The following is a 26,979-nucleotide window of genomic DNA, read 5'->3' on the forward strand; positions in this document are numbered from 1 at the left end:
CGAAACTACTTGCTTTGCTTGCCTAAAATTAGTGCGGTTCCTTAAATCACTTTTATTTCTCCCTTCAGCTTGTGAGTTTCATGAATCTAAGGACTGCAGAGGACCACAAGAGGTTTCATAGGCCTCCCTCATGCATTGCAGGTTTGAGTTAGGTATTTCAATATTTTGAAACTGTGCTGCTGCGTTCATTGGAATTGTCCTTTTCCATGTGGCACTTTAAGTCACTTTCAGTAATGTGTTTAAGGTGCTTCTGACTTAAATTCAGATGTTGGTATTGCCAGAACTTGGTGTTCTGTAAATGCAGAGAAGCCTTTGCAGTGTCTTCAGTAACAGGAAATACTTAGGGAATGCTCCATCCCCAACTGAACCATGGCTTCTAAATGTAGCAGCTTTCAGTGACTTCTTCTCTTCAGCCTCCTGGGCTGCTTTTCAGTTGGAGTTCACTGCTTGTTCAAGAGGAAGTCAGACACCTGCTGTCTTCGTCTCTTCTCCTTTTGGGGGTTCTGTACCTCTGGAGCCTTTTGAGACCGTTTCTGTCTCCTTTCACTAGGAGATGCCAGGTTTAGATGATTTTTACTTCAGTGGGAGACACAGTAAGTAAAATTTGAACCAAAAACTGTTTTTGATTTTAAAGAGTTTAGCTGGGAACAGAAAGACCCTTCATGTTTCCCATCTTTCCTACAAATTCCCTCTCTCTCTCTCTCTCTCTCTCTCTCTCTCTCTCTCTCTCTCTCTCCCTCCCTCCCTCCCTCCCTCTCCCTCTCCCTCTCCCTCTCCCTCTCCCTCTCTTAATTATTCCTTTGCTATTTTTCATGATGGCTCCTTTTTACAGATAGAATCCTGTTGCATGTACTATGCTTTTTCCTCATGAAGATTATCTTAGGGACACGTACTCAACTTTTCAGATCAGGGATTGACATCTTCCTCATTCCTGAATCTTGGCAGGGAGACCCCAGGAGTAGGTAAAGACAGCTAGCCTGCGGCTCTCTCAGGACCGCACAGGGCTTTCAGATTTGATTTGCTCGCGCGCATCTTCCTTCATGTTCCTGCCTCCCCCACGTTCTCTTGGTTTACCTCTCCTTAGTGAGAGCTGACAGGTTTGTGCTCAGTGGGGAATGTGAAATGCATTTGTCTTCTTGAATTCCCTATCTTGCTGGAAGTTTGCTTTTTTGGCATTTTATAGAAGTGAAGTGATTTCCTTTGAATTCTTGTCCACAGTTGAGTGTTCAAGATCTCACTGTAGTGTTACTGTTGTTTTCACCTTCATTAGTACATTCAGGAATCTTCTGGTTAGAATAGACATTTGCCTTCTCTTTCGACTATCAAAATTCATCTGCTCATCAATTAAGCAAATACTTACTGAGACCTCAGTCTGTGTGCTAGGCTGGTGGAAGTGAAGGTTGATCAAATCGTGTCGAGTGCTCACAGGACTTCAGCCCAGCAGCAGCTCCTGTTCTAGCTTCCTGGTTCCCTGCCCCTGTGCCTGTCCTCTGAGACAGCATGCTCTGCAGCTCAGCTGGCCTCCTTCCGAGCAGTGTGACTTGTCGTGTTAGCACGTGTTCTGTGCACTCTTGCACCTCTCCCCCACGGTTAAAGTCAGCACATGTCAAGCACTTCCCTCAGTGTCTCCCCTTGTCTCCTGTGAGGATTTCCTTTGCTTCATAATCTTTGCTCTGATGCCATTTATCACTCGACCTCTGACTCTCTTCATCTACGAAGTGGAAATAATAAGATTATCTATTTTGTAGGGTTTTTTTTGCTGTTGTTTTTGAAGATTAAATTGAGTAAGACACTAAAAATACTCAGAATTGTTCTTGGTATGTAGTGTGCAATCAATAACTATGAGTTGCTATTATTTTTATTAAATGTATAGTATATATTATTGTTCCCACTGTTTCCTCCTTGGAGTTACCTTTTTTCATCCTCAACCTATCACAGCCTGTCCAGAGTCCTCAGAGCTTCTTACACATTCTATCCCCCATGAAACCCTCTTAGGTATTTCAGGTTGCAGTTAAACTCCCCAACATTTTGTCTATACTTCTGCTGATACACTTCATGTCTAATGTTCGTTATACTATACCTGTTATGTAACTGTTACATGAGAGATAATTTATAACCAGTGGGTCGTTTGGATTCATTCTGTCAGACTAGTAACTGCTTTGCCCAACTTGGCAGTCTTTCATTTGAATTCATTTAAACTACCTCCCTCTTTTGCCTGCATATATTGTGTATTTACACACACACACACACACACACACACACACACACACACACAAACACACCCTTTTAGTGAAGACATCCTCAGAGGGCTATGATGGATACAAAACACAGGTATGCTTTCTAAGTTAAAACCTCGTATTGTTTACACATTTTAAAATGTTTTTGAAAATGTCATAGAGGGACTGGGGAATGTAGCTCAGGTTTGACTCTCCAATACCACATAAACTGGATGTGGTGGCACACACCTGAGGCTCATCACTGGGGAGATGGAAGCAGGAAGGCCAGAAGTTCATAGTCATTTTCAGCTACAGAACTGAGGTCAGCCTGAGCTACTCAGTATCCTGTCTTAAAAGAAATCAAAACAAGGGAAGCAGTGGTGTTTAATGAACTGGGTGCCCAACGCTTGATTTAAGACAAAACACTATCAGCCCATTGAGAGCTCCTTGTCTGTTTTCCTTCACATTTCCCATCTTTCCTGCAGTGAACTCCCTCTCTTGAGTTCTGTGCTCATGGTTCCTTTGCTGTTTTGCATAATGGCGCCTTTTTACAAGTAGAACCCTGTTCCATGTGCTATTCTGGGACTTGCATTTTCTGTGTGAAGATTATTTTGCATTTGTTTTGATAAATGCCTGTGTCTGTGATTTCTTCACTTTCGGTATTGCCTGAATAACTATCTGTATTTTTCTATTTATTTCTATTTTATGGAGATTTGAGTTATGTTTTTTGGTTTTGTTTTTTGAAGGCCCAAGTTATTTATTTTCTAAATAATAGTTTATTGAGATAAAAACCACACATTTTATAGTTCTTCCATTTGAAGTGTGCAATTCAATATACTTACACTTGAGATATACAATTCATTAATTTTTAATATATTCCCATATAATGTAGTTGTCACAACTGTTGATTTAGAAAACATTTTGATCATCCTAAAAAGAGCCCTTGTATCCCTTGCCATCACCTGCTCCTGATCCCCATCTCTCTTCCTCCTGTCTCTAAGCAGCCGCTGCTGAGTTTTGGGTGAGTTAAAGCTCTAGTTCCCTGGGTGAGACTTTGGCAAGTGTGAAAGCTTTAGGAGGTGGGGCCCTGGTGGGAGTCCTCAGCTCCTTAGAGGCATGCCCTTGAAGGGACTGTGGGGTTGCAGCTCTTCCGTCCTCTGTTTCCTGACTCAGGAGCTGAGTGCTTTGCTCCACTGCAGGCTCCATGAGCATGGTAGATTTCTCTATTTGGTTAGATCCACTGTAATTTAGGTTAATAATGCCTGGTAGTTTTAGAGTATGAGTTTTTTACTTCTTATATTAAAGTTATTCCTAAACATTTTTCTGCTGCTGTTGTAAATGAGTTTTTAATTTTGTTTTTGGATTGTTCTTTGCGAGTATGTAGAAATACAATTGGTGTTATAATTTTATAATGGATTAATTATCTTGCAGCCTTGATGAATGTATGTTATGTTTTTTTTGATTCCTTCGGATTCCCTTTTTCTAAAAATTTGATATTTTTCTTTTGCATGTGTATATATGTGAGTGTGTGTGTGTATTGGGGGCTCCTTTGAATGTGCGTGGGCACACGTGTATGCATAAATGTGTGGAGGCCACAGGTGTTATTTTCTCCATCACTCTTGACTTTCTGTATTGAAGTAGGGTCTCCCTTGAATTCAGAGCTGACTGATATACTAGTCTAGCTATCCAGCTTCTTCTAAAGGGCCCATGTCTGTACTTTCCAAGCACTAGGGTCACAGGCGAACCCCGCACATGGGTGCTGAGGACACAGTTCTCGTCTCACACTTGTGGAAGGCAGGCACTTTACCCACTGAGCCATCTCCACAGCCGTCCTTTGTCTTTGCTTTATGCACAATCAAGATATCTGTCCACAGAGAGAGTTTCAGTGTTTCCAATGTGGATGTCCTTTCTTTTTCTTAACTAATTGCCTTGGCCTGAATCCCCAGTGCAATTAACAGGTATTCTCAATTTGTTCCATATTAGGGGAAAAGGCTCTAATCTTTACTATTAAATATGTTCCTTTTGGGTTTTTGCTTTGCTCTTTATCTGGCTGAAAAAGATCACTTGTCATCATACTTCGTTGAGTTTTATATGTGTATATATATATGTGTGTGTGTGAGTATATTTATATATATGAAAATATATAAATATAATATATATATAAATATATACTATATAATATATAATATGAATATATATGAATAAATAATATTATATTTATATATCATGAGAAAATTCTGACTTTTGTCAAATACCCTTTTTCCTTGTATTTGGACAGGAAGAGCTTGTACAAAGAAGTATTTAAAGATATAACTTTTGTACCTAGTCTGTCTAAGTCTGAATCCTAATCTAGCACTTACTATCTTTTTGGTTTTGATCTGGTCATCTCATTCCACAGATTTCATTTTCTTCACATGTAAAATGGAGTAAATATATGAAGTATTTAGGTAAGGATTCTACCACGATGTTGTAGGGGTCTAGGGATTACTCAGTGTGACATGTGTTCTAGGCCAGCTCCTAACGCTCACACGACAAGTGCTTTACCTGCTCAGCCATATCCCCAGCCAAAACAAGCAGTTCTGTATTTCTTTAAACTCAAGTTAATGTGTGTGATTGCGTCAATAGAATTAACACATTTTTCGTTGAAAAGAGATTTTATTTTTATTTTTATTTTTTATTTTTTTTGGTTTTTTTCGAGGCAGGGTTTCTCTGTGTAGCTTTGCGCCTTTCCTGGGACTCGCTTTGGAGACCAGGCTGGCCTCGAACTCACAGAGATCCGCCTGGCTCTGCCTCCTGAGTACTGGGATTAAAGGCGTGCGCCACCACCGCCCGGCCTGAAAAGAGATTTTATTCTATTTTAAATTCTGTGTATGTGTTCTAGGTGGGGTATGCATGTGAATGCAGTCCCCAAGGAGACCAGAGGAGTAGGATCCTCTGGAGCTGGAGTTACAGGTGGTTGTGAGCAGACAGCTCAAGTGCTGGGAGCTGAGCGCTGGTCCTTTGTAAGAACAGTATATGCTGGGAATTGCTGAGCCACCTATTCAGCTCCCTCAGATTTTCTTCTGACCCATCAAACACTATTGTTACTGGAGCTATAAGATCAAGAGTGTAATGTAAATATGTTCACTATACTTAAGGAAAGAAGAGTGTGAACGACTTCATCTTTGGAGGTGGGGGACACATGAAATTGTACTTAATCAAGTATACCTTTTGTAGTCCTAAAACGCCAGCACTTGCAAGCATCAAAACCCAGATAAATTCTTTGTCTCTTTTTACGATTTTCTAGTCTGCTGCCACCTCCTCTTCCTCTTCCACCCGTAGGTAGATAAAGCCAAATCTGCTGTTTCTTCTTGAGACAAAAGATACAATGCTACCTAAAAATTTTAGAAGCTCACTTTTACTGTTTGTAACTTGTTGGTTCATTAACATAAGTCAAATAAGTCACACAGACATTTGTGCTTAAATAGACTTTGTTCTTTGACTATGGCCGACTCCTTTATATAGGAAACTCTCTGGGCATTTTTGTTGTTGTTGTTGTTTTTGAGACAGGGTTTCTCTGTGTAGCTTGCACATTTCCTAGAACTCATTCTGTAGACCATAGAGATCCGCCTGCCTCGGCCTCCCGAGTACTGGGATTAAAGGCGTGCGCACCATTGCCTGGCTTTCCGGGCATTTTTTACAGTCTGTGCCTTTCCAAGTTATCGCTTTACAGTCTGTCCACAACATAAACAGGCTGTTTTCCTGTTTGATTCTGAAGAAAGCCAGGGCAGCACACTTTAGAAATCTAAGCGGAAGATTGCTACTTTTTCCTTCCCTCTGCTTCCCAGCAAGGTGCTGTGGATTAAGGAAATGAGAGATGTGACCTGAGGCTCTGAGCCTCTGCCGGCCTCTCCATTCTCCTTCCTAAAGCAACTGATTGCAGGGGCTGCCTTTCCAGCTTGAGATTAATGTACAAAACTGTTTTGCCTGTTTCTTTTTTTGAGGTAGGATCTCGTGCTGACCTCTTTGCCATATAGCCAAGGCTATGCTTGAACTCCTGACCCTCTACAGCCTCCCCCAGCCAATGTTGATGTAACAGGCATGCACCACCACACGTGGTTTCTTCGTGTTCTTTGATTCATTTTTCTTGAGATCATCTCAAACAGCGGTGTTCAAGTAAACTGAGAGGTGATAATTGTGTAGATATTTAGGAAACTCTTTGAAGGGGCAGTGTTGACTGAGCTAATTAACAGAGTCAAAGTAGAGCAGAGTTAGAGTTGTGTGCTCGGTATTTTGCTAGTTTTGTGTCCCTGGGTAAATGATCTAACCTTCAGTTTTCTGACTTGTAAAAATGGGGGCGATAACGATACTAATAGGATTATTTTGGAGGCTAACTTTATGAATGCATTTCAGTGAATCTGAGACGCTATTAATTTAAGACATACCATATTTATACTACTGTAAAACCCTGCCTATTAAATTGTCATTGCACTTTCTCATCACCAAGAGCTTTTTGAATCGTCTAGACATAAATTTTTATCATAGATTACTCTTATAATAAAAATGTTAAAGTAAGATCGACCAAATTATTTTTGAAACTCTATATGTATTCAAAGCCTTGGTTGAGAGTGAAGTTTGCCTTTGAGTCAGCAGGCGATGTCTGACAAATTACTGCAGCAAGGCTGAGCTGTGGACTTGCTCAAAGCCTGTCGCAGCAGCCCCTCTTGCCTCTGAAGTAGCTTTCATCTTCTCTGAGGGACTGGACAGCTTTTCCTGCTCTGAGTTACCCTACTGTAACCTACTTGTTATTTAAACTGGCCTCTAACCACAGCAGTTCACAATGAAAATTCTCACTAAGGGAAAAAGTTGAATCTTAGAGAAATTGAAATTAAGCAAGTGTATCAGAAAGCAATATAAGCACTCACAAAAGTAGTACAGGTTAACAAATAAAATAAATGTCAAACAACTAATATTGAAAAGTTGGAATAACCATGGCAAAGCAATGGGGAAAATATGGTCTAATGATGTTTGAACTGATCTAATAAAACATTTAAGTAATATTCACTACTGCAGAGTGTTGGTGGGCTGGAGACACTTGTGGTGATATTGTGTTCCCCAAAATATTGTGCACCCTAATAAATTTATCTGGGGTCAGAGAACAGACAGCCACTAGATACAAAGGCTAGAAAATGTTAGCACACGTCTTTAATCCTAGCATTCCAGAGACAGAAATCCCTCTGGATCTCTGTGAGTTCAAGGCCGCATTGGAAACAACCAGGCATGGTGACTCACGCCTTTAATCCCAGAAAGCAGCCTTTAATCCCAGGGAGTGGTGGTAGAAAGCAGAAAGGTTTACAAGGCGTGAGGACCAGAAACTAGAAGCGTTTGGCTGGTTAAGCTTTCAGGCTTCTAGCAGCACAGTTCAGCTGAGAGCCATTCGGATATGAGGACACAGAGGCTTCCAGTCTGAGGAAACAAGATCAGCTGAGAAGTTGGCCAGGTGAGGTGGCTGTGGCTTGTTCTGTCTCTCTGACCTTCCAGTATTCACCCCAATAACTGGCCTCAAGTTTGATTTTATTCATAAGACTCTCTAAGATTCCTGCTACAGACACTCGTGACTTACTTCTGAATTCACCCATCTTTCTGGAAAGCTCATTGTCTGTGAGTCTGAGCTTTTCTGCAGCTACAGTGCACATCAGTACCAGGCTGCACACAGCTTTAACTGTTAGCTTTTGTACTTCTGTAAACTTAAGGACTAGTGAAGACTCGTTAATATGAAGAGCTCCATAGATGAAAGGAGTACGTGGCCACATGTTCACTGCTGTGTCTCCAAGGATAGAGCAGTGCCTAACACATGGTAACTCACTTGACTGTTTGATAACTAAATATTCTACATAATCAGGGCTGTGGGTGCTAGGGTATTTTGTTTTGTGTTTATATTTGTAAAATGCCTTTTCCTTCAGAACCACTTTGTAATTTCTTTCAGCATATATATATATATATATATATATATATATATGCATATGTATGTATATATATACACACATTCACATATATATTTAGCATTTTAAAACAACCCTTGTTTTGATGAAATTAGAATATATCTTGGTATGCCTGTGTACTATACATGCTAAGAAAATACAAATGTTATTGTTGCTTTTGAAGAAATATGGGTCCCTGCAGGTAGTTTGAATGGTAATAATCCAACAAACACTAGAGAAATCTAATATGTCCTCCACCATCCAGGAGTAATTGCCATTATTACATTGGTATAATATGTATATTACAGGATTCCAGATTTGCCTCTGGGGTACAGGTGTGTTTGTATTTAACATTAGCAGTCTCCATCTTTTCCGTCACTAATGGGTAATACATAACATTTTCAGGGTTTGGGAGCAGCGTTTTACTATATTTATTTTATGGTTAATTTTCTTAATATGGACTCTTTGACAGAGGCTTAATCACATGATTTTGCCACCAAGCAAAAGAAAACCAGCTGCTAATTATTCCCATTTTGTTGGAAAAATAATAGTGTTGTATAATAATAGTCTTGTATTCCTATTTATATATTTAGAATGTTCATTTTGTCCCCTTTTAAAGAGTAAATGATTCTCCTTTTAATCCTTCTTGTAGTCTGTATATTCAATAGTTTATCCTCAAATCCTGTTTTTGAAGTGAACATAATAGGTTCCCGATAGTTTGAAATGAACTCATCGGAGATCTTTGCACTGGGTTTAAAGTCGAGGCTGCACGCTTGGCTAGGAAGGAGTGGTTTTAATGGGGTAGAAAAGATAACTGACTTGGAGGACGGGGCCAAGGTTGTGGAGACCACAGGTATACCCAGGCGCTCCCTTTAGCAGGAGTGTGTCTCTGGGACTGGCCGTGCTTCAGCCAGCATGTGTGGTGACTGAGAAGATAGGTGTATGGCCTGCCTCTTTAGGAGTCATCTTCTTTAAGTGGTCAGCAGTGACCTTTCTGTGGAGATAAGTTAGAAACACCGCAGTATTTCCATGCTCTTTCAGATGTTGCTTAATTATTTCCATCACAGAATTTGTTTTGGCCCCTACAGTTACCTGTTATGTCAGTGATGAGGTGTAGACAGGAAGTAAGCATCGCCATTGGTGAGAGGCTGTTGTGCAGAGCCCCTGCCTCCTTGGAGATGGCATAGTCTAAGCTTAGACCTCTGCACTGTACAGCCCTGAGTTTGGACCTCTCCTCTGTGCCTTGTTAGCTGGCTGACCTTGGACAAGATGCTTAATCTCCCCTCACTTCAGTTATCTAGTTAGTAAAATGAAGTAATAATCCGTGCTTCTCAGGAGTCTGTGGGTCACACAAGATCTTCTATTTCAATAGAACAAGCAGCTCAAAGTAGTGGCCAAGAATCCGGGCTCTTGGGTCAGATTGACACTTGCAAATTGTACCTGTGTCAGTAACTGTTGGTGTAACCTTCACAGTTCCCTGACCTGAACTGCTTCCATTTCCTCACGACAGAGGCTAGTGACAGGTTTGCTGTGGAGGTCTTAAAGATTGGTATGCATGTATTCTTATTAGCCAGTGCATCATTTAGTTGTCTAATTGTAGTAGACTCTAGAAACTGTTGGTGCTTGGTAGCAAGTAGGAAATGTCTACTTCTGCGAGGTTCCACATTTTATGTCTAGTAGGATATGGCTTTATCTGCACTTGCTCCTTCTCTATCCAAATTGGTTTCCTTGAACTACCATTAATGTCCAGGTGTTTGCCATATTGCTTAGCGGTGTGTTTTCTGACAAGGAAAATAATTCCCTTTAAAATTAAAAGACTAGAGGTTTGAATAAAGATGTGTGGTGAAGAATGGAGTCTTGCTATTCATCATCTAAGACAGACTTGGAGTGTTGGATTAAAAATGCTTTAGAAATTGCCAGTGCTATAAAATTTGTAAGGTGTAAAGAAGTTGCTAATAACTTTTTAAAGTGCTTGAAGTAAAATGTGGAACATTTTGGAAAGTATTTATCTCAGAGACACTGCGATGAAAACAGATACTTCCTTTGGAAAGTCTGAGTAGACTTGGACAATTCACTGGTTTCCATAGTGATAGAGCCAGCAGGGTAGAGGCAATCCCAGCTTTTCCCAAGTCATTTTCTTTTCACCATGAACAGTCTAGAAGTGTGGCGTATTTGTTTTCTTCTTAGCCGTAGATTATTGTAGGCATGAAAGAAAACTATTTTCCTGCCTCATTTTACCATGAAAGTCAGCTGAAGTATCTGTTGGCATATGTTTCTGAGTGGTGTTTGTTTGTTTGTTTGTGTTTTTCACTTTAAGAGACAAGTGTATTGGTACAGTAATCTTTTCCCTCTCCCCTCATAGATGAACCGAGAGATAATTCTTTCGCACATTGGTTTCTCGTTGAGAGCCATTTCCGTTTAATTGGGGGATTGATTCTGTCCGGATTGTTTAGACTTGCTCGTTATGCCGTTCTCTGCTTTCCCCGGCGACTCGCGCTTGCTCTTTGGTTCGGCACTAGTTTACCACATGTAGAATGTGGTCTCACTTCCTACACTGGGAATTTGGAGACAACCTTTCCAAATGGCCCATACTGGCCTCACACTGGTGATTCTTCTGCGCACTGAGATTGCAGGCATGTGCTCCATGCCTGGAAAACTACTATGAGTTTCAGATGGTTTGTTTCTTTGGGAATTATTATTATGGTTTTAAAAAAGTCAGAAAGCTTGCCCCTAGTTGATGATGTTGCATTTATACTTGAACATTTGTATTGGATAGTAAGTCAAGTGTATCCATCCATCTATATCTATATATCATGTATACCATGATGTGCTTAGAGAGGAATAAAGGTTGATTTTAGTAATTTCTTTAATTCAGACTTTATTGTAATAGCCAATGAGTGTACTGCTGCATACTGAGTACCTATATACCATTTCTCATTTAATTTTCACAGCGATCCAGAGTGTGTGTAGGAAACTGAATTGCAGCCTGCTATGTATTAAAGAACTAGAGGAAGGGAGACTGGAGGCCAGGCCCACATCCCAGCTGTTTCTCTGTACCCTGTAGCCTCTTCTCACCTTCACCATTCAGATGTGGTGGTGGGGATCAGAATGCCTGACTTGAGAGTCAGTAAAGCCTTTGCCTTTGAACACAAAAACAAACTCTGAATGAGGCGCAGATAAGTTCATATGTTTCTTGGCAGTAAGAAATTTGCTAACCTCAATTATAGTGTGAGAAAGGAGCCAGAATGCCTTCAGATCTAGTTCATCTTCTCCTTCTCTAGAAGGGATCCGAGATGTGGCCATCAGGCCATACGGACGGACTTTGGTTTTGTTTAGATCCTGAAACTCTTTCACATAGTTTAAAAATTATCAAGGTTGTAGAATGTAATACCTCCTCAGAAACTTTCGTCTTTAGCATTTTGGAATTCAACACAAACCTAATTTGTCTCAGTGCTATTTGAAGTTAATTATTTCATTAACTGGTCGAGTTTTGGGTTTGTTTTTGTCTTTTGTGCATTCTGGGTGAGTGCATCTTTCAGAGAGTAATGTCGCCTTCAGTGTATGATAGGTTTGTGTGTCACGTCATTGTCCTGACAATTTTTGAGCCTGTGATATTATCCGGTGTCAAGAAGTAGTCATTGGAGATTACCTATGGGCTATCACTATTATGTAATACAGAATGCAGGGGAAGAGATGTGAAGTCTCTTCAACACATCTGGTGTGTTGTCCTGTGGCTGCAGTTCTGCTGGAACAGAGGTTGAGCATTACAGAATAGTGGTGTGACCTGCAAGGAAGGCATCTGGAAGGGGAGCTTGGCTGCTAACTTTCCGGTTGTGTTTCCTGAGAGAGGTGTGTGCTGCAGTGGGAGCTTGTGAGCCCTGCTGTGTGCTTGGCTGGTCTTTCCCAGCAGGGGGCTTGTACTGCTTCTCACTTCCTGGACAGAAGCTACATTTAGGTTAAGGTGTAAGCTCTCTCTTTCCCCCAACAGAACATGAAGGATTCGTGTTTCCATGATTAGCATAAATATGATACAGGCCTAAGGAAAAGTATTGTTCACTTGCATAAATTCTCAGTAGACATGCCGAAGTTAAAAGCTCATGAAAAGAGAGGCAAGCAGTTGCTTTACCAATGGTCCCTTTGCATTGTAAAAATTTGACTTTGTAGTCAGATAGTTGCTGAGCTCCCAGCTTGTGTATAAAATGCATTGAGAAGGAAATGTGGGTTATGAAAATTCTTCAGAAGAGTAGATTTTCCTGGACCTCCCCACACATAAAAGGGAAGCCTTATATTTGAGTCCAAAGTCTCAGTTGTCCTACAGAAATAGCAAAGAGCTCAGTACATATCAGTTTAAAAATCCCCGAATTTGGTGTCCCAAAACCAAGTTATTCTTGAACATTTTTAAGGTATCTTTTGTTACCGGATAGATAAAACTTGACATGTTGTTGAGATTATCCTGTATAGATGCAGATTGTCTTGTCACTGAGTGGATAGTAGCTATTCTTCCTCTCTTAACCTATACTGAATGTTTCTACAGCTGGGATAGGTTCAGCAGGAGGACTGAATACATATAGTTCATGCAAATGAAGGTAAACCAAAAAAGTATGCTCCAAGGTGGGAAACCTGGAGAACTGGGGTAAATGCCATGGAAACGTTGTTCCCTTTTCTTTAAGTAGCCTTTGGGTTTCAAAATTCACTTAGGAAAGCCATGTCCTAACCATGAGTACCCCTTTGTCACGGCCGTGTTCTCCATTCTGCCCTGCTAGAGACGGCCATGGCAGTATACCTCAGGCTCTTTGCAGGGTAAGGTAGAGCAGAGGAAACAGCCATGCTGTGCATCTCAAAGATCCCTTGTGTGGGTATTTAAACATGAAAGGAGATTGGCCTTGAAGTCTGTGATGGGGCAAACATTAGTAATTGAAGGTGGCTGTTGAAAATAATTCTTTACATCACTGGGTTCTCACAGTCTTGATGAGGGAAGTCGATTGAATAGGAAATGGTCTGTTTGTCATCACTTGAGCCACAGAGCTGGGAACCCTGCTACCTAGAAAGAGACCTTAAAAGGCATCAGCAGAGAGACGTGTGATAATTCAAGTCAAGGGGCTTTTTATGAAAGGGATATATGCATGGAATGTATACTCTTGAGTTTTTGCTATTAACCTTGTCCCTTCCCACAGTGAGGACCTCTTTGATTATCTGGCATAGCATCAGATGATTTTTGCCACACTATAAGTTAGGCATCACTTGGACATGCTTTGTATAAAGTCTTACTCTGAGAGTCTTATTTTTTGTCCTTTGCTTGCCTTTTCAAGCCTTAAAAAGAACATTTTAGAACTTTTTGGGAGGAGATTGTGGATAATAGTAGATTTTTTTCCAGTACTTGTGTGGATAAATTATAAGTGTACTATAAAACCTCCCCCTGACCTGTGAGTGAGTTGACTGCCAGGGAGTGTGTCTTAGGCTGCTCGCAAGTGGACACCTCGACCCTGTAGTGTGAGCAGTGTGCAGCTTTTGTAAGACAAGGTGAAGAGAAAATGCTGTTCTTAGAGGGATTGACTTGTTCATGCAAGGCAGCAGAGAACATAAAATGACTTGTGGGGTTTCATCTTCTCAGAGCCCTTCTCTAACTTGAAACTCAGTTGGTTACTGTGCCAAGGGACAGGTGCACTGACCTCATCAGAAGAGTGAGGAGGCTTCACTTGACTTGGGTTTGTTAGTTCCCAACACTCCAGCATATTTGGGTCTCTAGCCCAGGCTTCTTACAGTTCTGTAATCCTAGGCAGTCATTCATCATGAAAACACTTGTGTTTCTCCTTTTCCTTTGTGTTTGTTCATTTGAAAAGCCTTTCAGTCAGAATTGCAGCCCTCATGTGATTATAGCTATCAGTAGCACTTAAACTAACTGCTGAGATGAAACTTTCCTTTTTGGACCCAGCTAATTTCACGTACTAATAGAAATGCACACCCCCCTCCCTTCAGAAGCCCATCTTTGCTAATTGGTAGCTGCTCTTTGGATTGAGCTTGGGTTCCTTAGGGACAACATTTGATAGAATAATTTTTGACATTTTAATTTGACAAGAAACAATTCAGGGAACAAATTTAGACACGTGCCTGAAATGGAGGCTTCTTTAGCTGTGACTGTGAACTCAGTGTGGGAACTGCCTTTGGAAGTCCCTGCGAGCATTTCCTAGGCGAGTCCCAGCTGCTTGGCAGGCTCTTGTGTAGGTGCCTCCCTCAGTTTCTCTTCTGTCGTTGGACGTGTTTCTGTTGGTATTAGACTATGTGTGGAACAGCTAGTGTATTAAATCCTTTGTGATGAAAGCTTCCCAGAAGGATAGGAAGTATCTACAGCATAGAAATTCTATGCCATGCTGTTTCCCGTTAGAAAACATTGCTAGTTGGTATTTGAATATATCATGGTTAATTTTTTAAAGATTATTTATGTTTAGTTTATGTATATGGAGGTTTTGCTTGCATGCCTATCTGTGCACCACATGCATGCAGTCTCCACAGAGGCCAGCAGAGGGTCTCGAGCCCCTGGAACTAAAGTTACAGAGGGTGAGCTGGCATGTGGGTGCTGGATATTGAACGCATGTCTTCTGGAAGAGCAGCCAGTGCTCTTAACCACTGAGCCATCACTCTAGGTTAAAAATTTTTAATGGATTCTCATTCCCTCCCTCCCTTCCATTTCTCCTATCTGTTTTCCTTCTCTTTATCTTTTTTTCTCACCCATGTAAGTATGGGGGAAGGGCTAACATCTTTGGTTACCATTGTGACAGGCATACGACTATTAATTGCCTTTTTTTCCCATGAAGACTTGGGGTATAAATAACTTGTATTTTTATAACTGCCTTAGTTAGGGCTTCTATTGCTGTGAAGAAACACCATGACCACTGCAGCAATTATAAAGGAAAACATTTAGTATGGGCTGGCTTACAGTTTCACAGGTTTAGTCCATTATTATCATTGCAGGACATGGCATCGTGAGAGCAGATGGTTCTGGAGAAGAGCTGAGAGTTCTGTATCTTAATTCTCAGGTAGCAGAAAGGAACTGTGTCACATTGGCCAGACTCGAGCTCATAAGACCTCAAAGCCCACCTCCACAGTGACACACTTCCTCCAGCAAAGCCATACCTATTCCAACAAAGCCACACCTCCTAATAGTGTCACTCCCTTTGGGTCAAGCATTCACACACATGAATCTACGGGGGCCATTTCTATTCAAACCACCACATAGAGTCACTTTTCAATTACATTTAGCATTCCATTCATTAAAATTGTTCACAAAAATGCCACTATTCTATAAGGAAAAAAGTCAGAGTTAGCATAGTGTCTCATGGATGTTTGTATTCTAATTTTTTTGTTTTTAATGTGCAAATGAGCTGTGTTGGAACATGACCATAAGTGTTTTAATATTATTTTAAAAGGTTATGTTACTTAAATTTCTAAAAGTTTGAGTTAGAAAACTTGAAACTAGCACAAAAACATTAATGGAAGCCCATAGTTATAAAATGTCATGTTTTTGAGACAACATCAAGTTGTTTAAAATTTACTTTGGAATGAAGACTCATACTTAAATCAGATTTAGGGGAAATAAAAATAATGGTACAGGTTCTTCCAGCCATTGTGCATGGTTGCTGTTGGCGGGCTCTCCAGCTCTGGGGTCTCAGGAAGTCTGAGTTTAAATTGTTGAGGGTCAGGTTATATCTCTGATTGCTACACATCGTATTAAGTACATGTTAGTGGCAGCTGTAACTTTTCCTCCCTTAATTTTTGAAATTTCTAGTATTTTAAAACCTTTTCTTAATTTCCAGAATATATACTTTTCTCTGCTAGTAATGCTATATATACATATGAATAAAAGTTCTGTGACAGTCTATTGGCCATATTTTAACTATTTGGAGTAGGAAACTCAGAAGAGACAGGTAAACATAAGCTTACACAGCGATGTATGTTTACCTCTTCATTGGACAGAGCCCCCCACCCGTTTTTTTCTTGCCACTTTATGATTTTATCTTAGCACTGAGAATTATTGAGATAATATTTTATTTGCCAAAAATTAAGTCCAAAAAAATAAAGTTTTAAGATTGTCAGGAAAATCTAAAAGGACATTAGAAAATGCTGGTAGCTTGAAAGGAAAATGGAGTGTCTGTGGGTGTGTTTTTGTTTCGGAGAATGTCCATGACTTTAACAAACAGTGTTTTGTGCTTTAGTTTGATCAAGGAGATGGCTGTGAGTGCCATTAGCCTCGCAGTAGTTAAGTGTCCTAGTTTGTCTGCTCTTCTAAGTAAACTGGAGAACTGATGACTGTTACTGTGACCGTGTCTCAGCACCGGGCTTGGGTTTGAGTCTGGCTCATCTTTGTTCTGCCTCTGTCTCATTGGAGTGGGCATCAGTCTGACTCTAGGACACAGTGTCCCTCCTGTGTGTCATTGGAGTGGGCATCAGTCTGACTCTAGAACACAGTGTCCCTCCTGTGTCATTTGCATGACTTGAGGAGTGGCCATCCCTGCGAGCAGCATCCCCCTAGCTTTCCACCCACATTCATCTTCCAGTATCGAGTACAAACTGGTTCTTATCCAGGTTCATGAGAAAGCAAGAAAAGAAGAACCTTCCATTTTAATGTGTAGAACAGAAAAACAAGCAATTCTGGGAAGTCTGGAATCAATTAAGTCAGCAAAGGGTATAGGAAAAAAGACAGCAGACTTCGAAATATAAACCTGCAAAGTACATGGTGAACATGAAATTAAATTAATTCAGAAAAGTTACCTTTATTTTGTTTATTTAGGTTTAATTTTATTTAATAAATTGATTTTTGAACTATATACATGTGAGAGTATCTTTAATCATTATATGAATGCAGTTCTATTATAATTGGTGTTTTTATCTGTTTCATGGTATGTATTTTATTTGCGTGTGAATAAGCTTGTGCTTGTTTGTGTACACATGTAGTGTACATGCATATGCAGGGGTGTGTGTTTTTGCATGTCTGCGTGGAAACCAGAGGAAGAGGCAGAATGTTCTCCTTTTTCACTGTCTACCTTATTCCCTTGAGGCAAGGTCTTTCTGGCTTTGGAGCCCCCAGCCCCCTTTCCCGGCAATCTTCCCTTCTTTACCCTGCTCAGTGCGCCGGTGCAGGCACATGCGGCCGTGTGTGCCATTTTAACGTGGGTGCTGGGGGTCTGAACTAGAGTCTTTGTGTTTGCACAGCAGGTGCTGTTACCTACCTAGACTTCTCTCCAGCTCCCCTGCCGTTGATTTGAACTAGCCTCAGAAAAAGATCTGAAAGTATGATGACAAGAGATACTTGTGTAACTGCCCGCTGTTGAAGAACCGTGTTTGCCAGCTGCTTAGACAGCAAGACGAAGTAATGGAGGCTGTACTGAGTGTGTCTGTGGGAAAATAGGTCCAAATGTACAGCAGATGCATGAAGGTCAGTGATGCAGTCATGGAGGTCAAAGCTGTGTCGAGGGGAAGAAAGAAGCAGTTGATGAGCACATTAGAAGAGCATCTGAATCCTGATGCCCTTTCACTGAGCCTCTGTATGGTAAAGCATCATTGACCTCAGTCCAAGGAGACCCCGCCTCTTGTTTGTGCTTTGTCATGTGAGGCGTTGCTGTGTGTCATGTGGGTTTAGGGCACTGATTTTAGATTCTAGTTGGGTGCAAAATCCTAAATTATACTGAAGTTACTTTTCCATGGATGGGTTATATCATTAACCATGTACTGCTGAGCTGAATGTATTCTTGTGTGTTCAGTTTGATGGACTTGACCTGATGCGTTGATGGTGAATTCGCCCCTGAGCAAACATGTATCTGTTCCCAGGGTCTTAAGCTTTTGTTACCCTCCCACCACCGTTACAGTTTCTGAGGTCCAGCTCAGAGGGGAAGCATAGTGGAGGTCTTGCCAGTTATGTTTTGGGAAGATTCTGGAGAAAGATGCTGGGAGGGTGGACTTGAGTGGAAGAGTGCTAATCCAGAGAGTGGATTTTTTTTTTTTTCTTAATCTTGGTTTTACCACTTGGTTTCAGATGATGCAGGTTTTATTCCTTTTTGTTGGTGTTCTGTTTCAAAAATAAGGTTGTCTATGATGCATACTTGCTCTATGGCCGTGAATATGAATGTATGTTAGTTTGAGTGAGTGGGTCTTGTACTCCCAGAAAGCTGTCCGTAGTCGTGTGCTTACTGAAGTCCTTTTGGCGCTATAAGTCCTATTGTCCAGTGATGCCAAAGCCATTATAGTTGGTGTGGTATGATCTGTGATCTTCAGGAAGTGACAGTTGCTCACTGACATACTTCTCACATGTTCCTGTTGTCCAGTGACACAAACTGCATTATGTAAGTGTAAAAGATTTATATTATTTACTTTAGAATAACAGAGGATGGTCTTGAGAACATAATACCCACTTGTAGACTAAACAAAGAGTTCTCCAACCATTTTCCTCTCTGCCTAAGAAGGATCTAGTTGGGCCAAATCGTTATACAGAAAGAATATGCATGCATATATATCTTTGCATTCAGTGGTTTTCCCCTTCTTATAAGAGCCTTTAGTTGAATGTTTCTCTGGACAGCTAAGCCTTGGCAGCACAGGCCTGTTCTGAGAGTGACATCTGGCACTGGGCTGATGGAACTATGGCTGAGCTTTGCTCTTTCTAGAATGTGCTTTCTAGCCAGCTTCTGTGGCTCTGCCATGACCACGTGCTGCTGCTTCTCCTGCCTTCCAGCTCCACATGTGACGCTAAGGCGTTCTGACACCTGCCATTTGGAACCTGTACTTGCTGGAAAATGTCAGGATTTTCAGATAAGATGAAGACAGATAGAACTGATCATCCTCCCCTCCCTGAAGGAGGCTGAGGGCATTTGTCTGTGGATGAATTGCTGAGTGGTGCAGTTCCCTTATTTTGGGAGAGCTTACACAGAATTTGTCCAAGATCTTGGTGTGTTTATGTTCTTATTCTCCGTTAGACCTCTGGTATGACAGTAAAATGCTGTTTGGACAAGGAAATGCTTTAATAATCATTTCTGGATTTCATTAGATAAATGGTAAGAGTTCAGACAGGAGTTCCTTTCCTCAGTCCTTGTGATTATCAAAAGCCTAAGTGGGAAGCTGCAGCTTTAGAAGCCGGTTACCGCTGTGGTCACATCACCGTCACATGTGGACCTGGTGCCCTTCACGTCTGCAGGTCCTTGCGGGTTCTCTCCCCTTGTTCTCCTTCTGTCCTTCAGCGCTTTAGGACCACAGAGGAGTTTGTAAGTTAAGGCAGGAAAAGCAATAACTTCATGTGTTCCTTAGGGTTCCTGGTTGAAGAAAGGAATTGAACTCTGGCATAAACGTGGAAGTTTAGAGGACTGTTGCTGCTATTGTTGTTGTTTTTATTACTGTCATTATCAGTAGTAGTAATAGTTTACTCTGACCTCGCCAACTTAGGGGTGAACTATGACTGGCTCTACGCAATTGAGTAAACTACTTCTTCCTAAGTCACATTACCTTGAACCTCAAGTCTAACTTAATCACAGTCTAACTCAGAGTGATTGGGAAAAACGCTCCCATGACTTCAGTCTTTCAATTAAAAAAAAAATGTAAAAAGTTGAGAAGATACTCTAAATGTGTATTTCTAACAATGAAATATTATTCAGCAATAAGAGAAGGCATTAGAACATGCAGACTGAAGAAGCTAGACACAGAAGACCAAGCATTGTATGCTTCCATCAATATGAAGTGTGCAAAAGGAAGCATGTAGAGAGGTTATATTGATGGGGACCTGGGGCTTCCAAATGAGAAGGGAACCCACACATAATTACAGAGGATCTGTTTGCGATAGAAAAATGGAAATCATACTTCAATGTGATGGCATAATTAATAAATATCCCCCGTACTCTCTGGCATTTGAACACTTGATTCTCAATTGGTGGTACTGTTTTGGGGGGCTTAGGAAGCGTGGCCTTACTGAAGGAAGTGTATCAATAACAGTGGACTTTGAGGTTTAAAGCCCATGTCCCATTCCCAATGCACACTGCTTTCCGCTTTCTGTTTGTGGTTTAAGATGTGAGTCCTCAGCTTCCTGCTTCTCCTGCTGAGCCTTCATGTGGCTGTAATGAATCCTAACCTTGAAACCATAAGCCCTTGGTTGAGGTGTTTTATCACAGCATTAGAAAACTAGTATGCTTAATAAAACCCAAACTGTGTACGTAGGACCAGTAGCACCAGCATTGCCAATGAACTTGTTAGCAGTGCAAATTCTCAGTTTCTGTGAAGCAGAAACTCTGAGGGTAGGGTCCAGCCACCTGTGTTGAAGCAAGCCTTCCAGCTGATTCTGATGCCGGCTGCAGTTTGAGAATTGCTACTCTAGGAGCTAGAGAAGTTCATTGGAGATGTGGGTAGAGTATTGTCTAGTTTGTGTGCATTCAGTTTACCCTGTTCTAACCACAAAAAGATTTAAATTAAGGGCTGTTCTAGTAGTCTTAAAGGAAATTAAAGGGCAATGTGAGTAAAAATAAACTTCTTTCATGTTCTTGATATGTTCCCCCAAGAAGCTTTATGGTTGTAATGTTTGTGTACCACATGTTAGTCAATTCCTGTGCTCTTTTAGGCTTGCCTGAGTTAACGAACATAGCATAAACAGGTTCATTTGCCATAACAACAGTGGAAGTTTAGATCCTTGAAAGGAATTATTTCTCCTAAATATTTACACAGTGCAGTGTAGCAGAGCTAGAAGTGTGCAGTGATCTGGCAGAGTGGAGATCTGGATATTGATAAAGAGTAAGTGGAGCAGCCGGCTGGACGGAACTGCCGTCCTCTCCTCCTCCACTCTGCAGGCGGTGTTTCCGAATCCACACTTACGGAGAGTTTGAGCTAGGGGAGATCTCATACATGGCGTGTGCTTTGGGGATTCTTTTCAGCATTGGCTGGGTAGCCAGAAGGAATTCTGATGGTGGAGACTGCTGCGGGCGGAAGGTTGAATTTGTCCTTAGAATCTTGCTTTCTTGGGGGTTGGGAAAGTTGCCATGTGACCTCTCTGAAAGGAGGCTTAGGTTCCTTTTGTGGGGAAGTAGAAGTATTGGATGGGATAAAACAGCTTTAAAAGAGGGGAGCAAAGGAGGTGTGGGAGCCAGAGCATGGACATAGTAAATTCAGGTCCTTTGGTCTGTGGAATCGTGGGTGGTTGTGACCAGTTCAGTTAGGAAAGTGTTAGAGTGTGGTGCAAACCTTTGTTGTCTGAGACTTGATTAACTGCAAGTGGAAGGTCTGGGTTATCACTGCCAGCTCTGCCTTTTCTCTCTCTCACTTTTTAATCTCTCTTTTCCAGTGCCCTCCACTTCGTGGGTTTTGTTTTTCAGACATAGTCTCAGCCGTAGCCCAGGCTGCCTCCCCTCACTCTTGATTGCCCACCCCAGCCTCCCCGGTGCTGAGACTGCGTGAGTCTCCTCACTCTCTTGACTGTGTGTCTCTCCCAATCATCTGCTTAGGGTCTGCTTTACTGTTTCAGCCAGAGCTTTCTCTGCTCAGCACTAGGTTATTGAGCCCTTATTGGAGTGATAGAGTATTATATTCTCTGTTTGTAAGATCCTGACTATTTTTTAATTTGGATACACAATAAAGAACATTTTGGAATAAGTTTTGTTGAGAATGATTATAGCAATCTGATTTCATCATGCTTATTAGCAGACAAATTCCCATTGATGTTGTGCAAATCCTGATTGTCAGGTTGATCTAGAGTCACCTAGGAGGGGAGCCTCTGGCCACGCCTGTGAGGCATTGTTTTATCAAAAGTAGCTTCTGGCTATGCCTGTGAGGGATTATTTTACCAAGGGTAGCCTCTGGCCATGCTTATGAGGGATTATTTTACCAAGGGTAGCCTCTGGGCTTGCCTGTGAGGGATTATTTTACCAAGGGTAGCCTCTGGCCATGCCTGTGAGGGATTATTTTACCAAGGGTAGCCTCTGGGCTTGCCTGTGAGGGATTATTTTACCAAGGGTAGCCTCTGGGCTTGCCTGTGAGGGATTATTTTACCAAGGGTAGCCTCTGGGCTTGCCTGTGAAGGATTATTTTACCAAGGGTAGCCTCTGGCCATGCCTGTGAGGGATTATTTTACCAAGGGTAGCCTCTGGGCTTGCCTGTGAAGGATTATTTTACCAAGGGTAGCCTCTGGCCATGCCTGTGAGGGATTATCTTAACTGGGTTAATTGAGTTGGGAAAACCACACTTAACGATGGGTAGCCATTCCCTGGGCTTGGGTCCTGGACTACATAGAAGCCCGCTGGGCGTGTATATCCATCCTTCTCTGCCTCCAGACTGCTGATAGAATGCAACAGATAGATGGCTTAAGCGGCTTCCACTTCCTCCTGCCGCGACTTACCCCTTCGTGAGGGGGCTGTACCCCCAAACTGAGAACCAAAAAAAAAACTCCTCAGCTGCTTTTGACAGGGTACTTTTATCACAGCAACAAAAAAAATTAACCAAGACATACATTTAAGATTAAAAAATAGGTTGAATGAAGCAGACTTTACCCTTAGTTAAACATTTGATTGCCGTTCTCAATGAATATTCAGATTCATCTCTAAATTAAACTCAATCAGAATAAGAAAATGCAGCTAATCTTTTATTATGAGCAGGTGTAAATTGAGTACATATGAATTTACCCTTTAGAGTTAACTATAGAAAAGGAGGGTCATCATACTTTTGGGTGTGGTGAGGACTTGCACGTAGGATGACATGTTTTCAAATCACAAAGTATTGCTCAAGAACATTTGAATGATAGTTAGAGCATCCTCAGGCCTTCAGAGCTTCCTGCCCTCTGAGTTTTTGTATGGTGTCAGTGATGACCCTGGAGCTGTGTCATTCTGCTAGAATTTCTCCACAGATAACTGAGCTGAGCTGCTTTTCCTGTCCCACATTCCTCAGCAGGCAGGACCTGTGGCTGGCCTTGTGGCTTGCAAAGTGGTGTCAGGTACTTTTTCATAACAATTTTATACTGGTCTCATACATAGGTGGGGGTTGGGGTGAAATACTTTTCGGAAAGAAAGATGATGAAGGTGTGGGAGAAAGAATTGTACTTACTGTGGAAGCTATGCAGAAGAAACAGAGGCACTTGGTGTTTCTGCTCTCCGTCTGCAACTGCTGGTATCTCAGAGGAGGCTCTCAACTTAGCAATAGTGACAAGCTCTCCACATCCTTAGTCTTTCACTTTGGCAGTTTGCTTCCCCTAGAATAGCACTTGAAGGTCTCTCCCTTATGGTATCAGTCTTCGACCCACGAACAGCAGTAGATGTAAGTGTGATGTTCAAGGCATTGTGAGACGTCGCTGCAGTTCAGTATGTGAACAGAAACCTGTGAGGCTGTATAGGAGAGTCAGATTCCTTGCTCGAATACAGGGTTTGTGTGTTTGTTTGATTCTTTTAAAGAATAGATTTTATTTTTATTCATTCATTCATTTATTCATGTGTGTTGGTGTAGTGTCTATACCATGGAGAGAGGTGCTGTGAAGCCAGAAGAGGACATCAGATCCCCTGGAGCTAGAGTTAGAGAGCATTGTGAGCTGTCCGATTGGGTGCTGGGAACTGACCTCCTTCCTACCCGCTGAACCATGTCTCCAAGCCCTACAGAGACAGTCTCACGTGCCATAGACAGGGCTCCGGTTCACCATGCTGACAAGGCCAACCGTCAACTCCTGTGTCTCTTGTACCCACCTCTCAAGTGTTGGGATGACAGGCTTGAGCACAGTGTCCAGCTTTTTTAATGTATTTAATTTATTTGTTGGGCTGTTTTGTTTGTGAATAGCATGAGAAGATTGATTGCTGGTGCTATGAGGAACCTCAAACTACAAATTCAAGTTCTGTTTGGCCCTTGTTAATTTTGAGCTGCCCTTCTTAGGCTTCTTTTTGCCTAGAAAGTGTTCTTTTCATTCCCTGTGCTGTGAGACACTGCAGGGCAATTAGTCAGGGGAACTCAGTTCTATTGAAATTGCTCTATAGGCAGTTGATAGGATTTCCACCTGGGAGTACATGGAGGGCTAAGGAGTGGTAGACTCTCAATCCACCCAGACTCACTGTGGATCCTGCGTGGTAACTGACCATTGCTAATGTTGCTCGCAGGAAAAGGATCATTGTTGGAAATACTTGAAGAGTTGCTCCTGGCTTGCCGACCACCAGGTGGTGCTAGTGTTACACACCTAAAGACAAAGGCCGCTGTGCTGGTGAAATGTGGAGCTGAGGTGTCTGTTCTTTCTTGTTCTACCCTTAGTGCTTTCTTCATGCACTGTCCTTCCTGGGACACTTCTGAATGGAGTCCATGTTTAATATTGTAAGGTTTGAGCCTTGGTGATGACAAAGGATAAGTTATGATGGGAACTTGTCCTTCCTGTAAAAGTTTGCTTCTTGCATTTGCTTCTTATCCAGCCTGTGTGTCAAACTGATACCATGAGTTTTCTGCTCAGTTACCCTCATTTTATGTAGCCATTAAAATACTATGTTTATGATAATCTAAAACTGATGTTCAGAGGTCATTACCAACAAAATATGTCTATCCAGATTTAAGTTGAAATAGAATATTTTAAAATTTGGTTACATTTCAAAATATTAGCCATTCCTTATCAGTTAGCAATTATACTTAAATTTTAAGCTTTTTTAAAATTACAAATAAATATTACTTGGCTATAACAGAAAATAAAAGGAATAATTTCTGTTTAGATACTATTCACATAGTACATGACATTTTTTTCTTTTTGTTTATACATCTGTTTTAAAGCTCAAATTTTTATGGCCATATAGTTTTATTGTCAGTTTTTCATTTAATTATCATGAATATTTTACTGAAGTCAAAATCTTTTAGATAATAATTTTGATTGACAACGTAATTTTCCATTCATTGAACCCTTTAAATGATACATATTTTGATTTTCATTTATTTTTGGTCACTTCTGTATTGTGAACAGGGCTATTAATTTTTTTGTGTTTCTTAATTTATTTCGTGTGAATTCTAAAAATATAATTGCTAATCAAGAAGAAGGGATGGTTGTAACTTTTGCCTGTTTTTATTGTATCACCAAGCTTTATAGTTAAATGTCCTTACCCATGTTTGAGTTTTTCCCCATCACCTTCCTGATCACGGGCAGAGTACCTCCATTCACAGCCTAGACTGACTTGTGATCTTCCTGCCTCAGCCTCCCCTGTGGTGAAGTTACAGGTGTGTACTTCCATGCCCAGCTAAGTAACTCTCTGAAACGGTAAGCCCCTCTAAGTAAAGAAGCAGGGCTGTATGTCTTAAGCATTAAATCCTAGAGCCCCTTCTGTTTGTGGAGCTTGAGTTTTGGGTTTATTACCTGTCCTTGAAATATAAACCACTATCCATTCCTACTTCATAATAGACTACCTCATGGCCAGAGCAAGGAATCACTATGTTGTTAGTGTTTTTTTTTTTAAAGGGATAGTAATAAAATAGAATAGAATTAATATAAAATAAAGCTAACACAGTGGAGTTGGACCAGACAGACAAACATCAGGAAAAGAGCCCAAGAGAAGGCACAGAGTCAGAGACCTAGTGCTTCCGAGGACTGAGATTCATGGGCTCATTCAGTTTCTCTACGAATGTTCCCAGTCTTGGAAGAACTGCATTTAGAAAAAGTGTTTGAAGACTTGAGTGAAATGCGAACTTTTCAGCGGAGCAGAGGTGTGATACATATATTTTAGGTAGACCAAAAGAAGGAGTCACAGTCTTAGGAACACTTAGAGACACGGTCTGTATTAGTGGAGGAATCATACTCTGGCTGACTTTTTTTTTTTTTTTCAAATCTCAGTAACTACATTTTTATTTAAATAAATTACTTTTGAATTAAATTCTTCCACTAACATAAAGAAGCAAGTAATTTATTTGAAAATCAGAGGAAACAGCAAAGCTATTTTCATATTTGGAAAGTGGGGAAGAGATTCATGCTGAAGCTTGGTGTAGCCTTTCAAATGAATATGAAAACTGTGAGTAACTTCAGGAAAAATTAACAAACCAACCTTTTCTTATGAAGCAGATCTCACTCTAAAGAAGAAAGCAAAAGGCACCACATTCTCTTTATAATCTGAGTCACTAGGACAAATGTTTGCAAGACTTTCTCAACATACAGTCTGTTGTGTTAGAGCTGAGAGATTTTTCAATTCTGAAATTGAAGTATCTCTTTAAGAAAAGAATCAGCTGTTGATTTATGGTGTTTTATATAAACAGTATCATTGACTTTTACTTGAGGAATTAAAAAATACAGCATTTTTACTTAGAGAGTTTTGGGGGAAATTTTTTAGTGAATTGTATGTAATTGTTTCTGTATTATAGGTGTTTGACTTTTTAGGTTATAAAAGTGTGGCTTGATTTTTTTTTTTTTTAACGTAAAAAGACAGAGAAGATCCCAAAATAGTGTTTAGGTAAAATGTTTCTAAAATTACCTATTTAATTTTAGAGAACCAGTATACTAGCATGTGGATCGGGGGAAATGGAACTCCATGTCGGCTTCTAAAATATGCCTTTGTATATTACAAGCTCAAGATGTCAAATGTCTCCATTTATGTGTTTGTCTTAGCTGTATACTTCAAAGGACCTTCGTAATACTGAGATTCTTAAAGCGTTAGCTCATTTGCAACTTTCTCACCTAAAATTCCTTCAAATAATAAGTTTTGGTTACTCCTGTTGGCTTTATGGTCAGCTATATAAACTAATCAGATTGCTATGATATTAAGGCTGGTTTATACTGGAGAGGAATTTACTTTTTAAATAAAATTCTCAGTACATCCGTACACATGATGCTTTTACAAAGTTCAATGTTGTTTTCT

The 26,979-nt window shown here is 40.8% G+C and overlaps 1 protein-coding gene across 1 annotated transcript in view; it reads left to right on the top strand.

Moving 5' to 3' along the window:
- Srbd1 (S1 RNA binding domain 1) overlaps positions 1 to 26,979 on the top strand; it is a 175,153-nt gene that overhangs the window by 67,084 nt on the left and 81,090 nt on the right. The gene's annotated exons all lie outside the window — the stretch shown is intronic.

This window comes from Peromyscus eremicus, chromosome 22 (genome assembly GCF_949786415.1).
Source record: "Peromyscus eremicus chromosome 22, PerEre_H2_v1, whole genome shotgun sequence".
NCBI classification, from domain to species: domain Eukaryota; kingdom Metazoa; phylum Chordata; class Mammalia; order Rodentia; family Cricetidae; genus Peromyscus; species Peromyscus eremicus.